Below are 3,469 nucleotides of genomic sequence, written 5' to 3'. Positions count from 1 at the left end.
AGCTATCGCAAGCATAATCCGAATGGATTTGAGCATTGCCACAGGAGAAAATATCTCGTCATAGTCTATACCATAACGTTGACGATATCCCTTGGCAACCAGACGGGCTTTATAGGTTTCCACCTTTCCGTCTGGCCCCTCTTCCTCTTGAAGACCCACTTACACCCTATGGGTTTTACTCCTTCGGGTGGGTCAACCAATGTCCACACATCGTTGACCTTCATGGACTCCATTTCGGATTTCATGGCCTCTAGCCATTTCTCAGAGTCAGGTCTCTGCATTGCATCCATGTAGGTGATCGGATCCTCATCATTTTCATCAAGTTCGAGGATCGCCATCCCGGACCAAGAAACCATAGTATCTGTCCGGTTGACGTGGTACTCTACCAGATCGCCTTAAGGGTGCAAACAATGGGCTCCGATCTGATCTAACCAAATCCGGTTCAGGTTCAGCACTTGTGTCAGTTTTTCACCTGCGAACTTTCAAGTTCGACCTTAGAGGCAACAGTCCCTTCACCAAGGAACTCCTTTTCCAAAAAGATTGCCTTAAGGCTGACAAACACCTTTTGCTCATCAGCTAGGTAGAAATAATACCCTTTGGTCTCTTTTGGGTACCCTATGAAATAACACTTGTCAGACCTAGGTCCAAGCTTGTCCGTAATTAAACGTTTAACATAAGCGGACACCCCCAAACCCTAAGGTGCGAGAGTACTGGCTTACGTCCTATCCATATCTCATATGGCATTTTGGTTACAGACTTACTCGAACCCTATTTAGAAGGTAACAAGCCGATTCGAGCGCATATCCCCAGAGGAGATCGACAGACCAGCAAACCCCATCATGGATCGAACCATGTCCAACAAGGTCCGATTCCTCCTTTCAGACACACCATTATGCTGTGGTGTTCCAGGAGGAGTCCACTGAGAGAGAATCCCATTCTCCAAGATATGTCAGAAACTCATTGGAAAGGTATTCACCTCCTCGATCAGATCGAAGAGTTTTAATACACTTCCAGTTTATTTTTCTACCTCATTTCGGAATAGTTTGAACATTTCAAACGACTCCGACTTATGCTTCATTAAGTAGACATACCCATACCTCGATAGGTCGTCTGTGAAGGTTATGAAGTAGAAATATCCACCTCTTGCACTTGAGCTCATGGGTCCACATACATCAGAATGTACCAGACCCAAGAGTTCACTGGCTCGCTCACCTTTTCAGTAAAAGGTGACTTGGTCATCTTTCCAAGAAGACAGGACTCACAGGTTGGAAGTGATTCACAATCACCAACTTCAAGAATTCTTCTTGAGCCAACCTGTTTATCCTGTTCTTATTGATATGACCTAGCCTACAGTGCCAAAGGTAGACTTCTGACACATTATCTATTCTAGGATTTTACCGAGGTTTGAACCACATTAACAGGCTGTGATAGTAAGTAAATTTATTATTTAGTTGTCCAACAAACATTGTAACACCATTCAAAATGATATTGCAAATATTTTTTTTATTAAAAATTCATAACCGTACATGGCCAAAAGGCCTACAGAAATAATATTTAATAAAAAGCTTGGACAATAGTGACATTCACTCAGAATTACATTACGAGAATTGATTACAAGGTTCATGATTCCTAAAGCTAGAACTGAACTTTGCTTCCATCTCCAACGTTCAGGAACCTCTCGCCTTCATCAAATCTCCTACTGACCTGCAGACCCTGCATCGAATTGCAAATATGATAAGGGCTTCCGGTATCCAATACCCAGGCAGTAGTATCACAAATGAAAAAGTTGCAAGGTGTTATCATATAATTACCTTGCTTCTTCTTCGGCCTGTTCGGGTCCAGGGAGGCAATGTATAGAGGACAGTTCCTCTTCCAGTGCCCCTGCTTCTTGCAAAAGAAGCACTCCGCCTGGCTCTGGTCGGGCTTGCGCTTCTTGGTCTGACCCTGTGCAGACGTCCCAGCATGCGCTGCACCTTCTTATTCTTCTTCTTCTTGTTCTTCTTCCCTTTCTTAAAGGGTCGACGACCAGAAGAAGACCCTCCCACAACATTCACCGACTCCTTATGGAGCTGGTGGTCCTTCTCAAAGTTCTGCAGCAACCCCAACAAGCCGTGGTAGTTCACTGCAGGCTTTGTCATCCGAAAATGAGTAAGGAAGGGGAGGAAGGACTTGGGCAAAGAATTAAGGATCGCATCCTTACCGAGCTGCTCGTGCAAGGGAAAGCCCAGTTTACTTAGGCGCTCAATCATTTCGATCATGTACAGTACATGATCGTGACTGAGGCCCCATCCCTCATCCGAGCATTGAAAATGGCACAACTAGTTTTGTGCCTTTCAACATCGTCAGGCGTGCCAAAGGAGTCGTTCAACATTTGAAGCATCTCCTGCTGGGCATTCTCGAACCTGCGCTGAACTCATCATTCATTGCCGCCAGCATTATGCACCGAACGGTGGTGCGGTCGTTGAGCCACTTCTGGTAAGTGTCTCGGACCGTCCCTCTAGCGTTCGGGCTGGCTCCTCAGGTGCCGGATCCGTTACTACATAAAGGATCCGCTCATGCTCAAGGATGATTTTTAATTTTCGATACCAGCTATCGAAATTAGGTCCCATGAGCTTGTCATTATCTAATAATGACGGAGCGACAGGGTAGTGGCCATAGCTGCATAAAGAAAAACAGACCTCTATTAGTATATAAATTATTAATACTAAAGACTTGGACTTTAGTCTAAAGTTTCTCTCAGTATTTTTACGAACTGGTAGCCTCAACCTCCAATTCGAGAATTACTTTAATTCCTTAGTGGGTACTAGAATCCACACAGACTACACACGAGCCCAACTTTGGTTGGTCAACCCATGTGCATCTATGGGTAGGTTCATAACCAGTTGTTTCTCTAAACAACTTCTAGTAATTAATTTTGCCCCAGAACCTAATCAGTAGGCTTTGGCCTCCACTGAAAAGATCTGGTTAGGTCCAACCATTAACATGACTTGATTTGGTGAATCGACCAATAAATGATCAGGCCCGACTTTGGCCGGCCAACCTGACCACCATCAGAAAGACTCAACCAAATTATCATACTATGAATGATAATTCCATTAGTCAATAAGCACCAGGCCTTTGGGCCTCCAATGATTATTAAACTAATGGACTCATTATCACTCACTTAATGGGAGGCTATGACTTAGTTATCACTATAACTTAATCATTTTTAGGGACCTAATAATTTTTGAGGATTTTATTAAAGGATAGAAGAGAAGAAATTAACCAGCCAATTTCAATCCTCCCACTGACTTCACCAAGTCAGATTAAAAAAGATTTAATTAAAGCCGGCATTAGGAGCACCTAAATCAGTCACACTGATTTACCTAATGACATGGGTGAGCCCTAATCACCAAGTGATCTAATCAAAATAACTCACCAGGTTGGCCAGGTAAGTGAGATCAGTGGTGGGGATATGCCATTAACTGTC

This window comes from Elaeis guineensis, chromosome 10, assembly GCF_000442705.2.
Source record: "Elaeis guineensis isolate ETL-2024a chromosome 10, EG11, whole genome shotgun sequence".
NCBI lineage: Eukaryota > Viridiplantae > Streptophyta > Magnoliopsida > Arecales > Arecaceae > Elaeis > Elaeis guineensis.
This window is presented reverse-complemented; position numbering follows the sequence as displayed.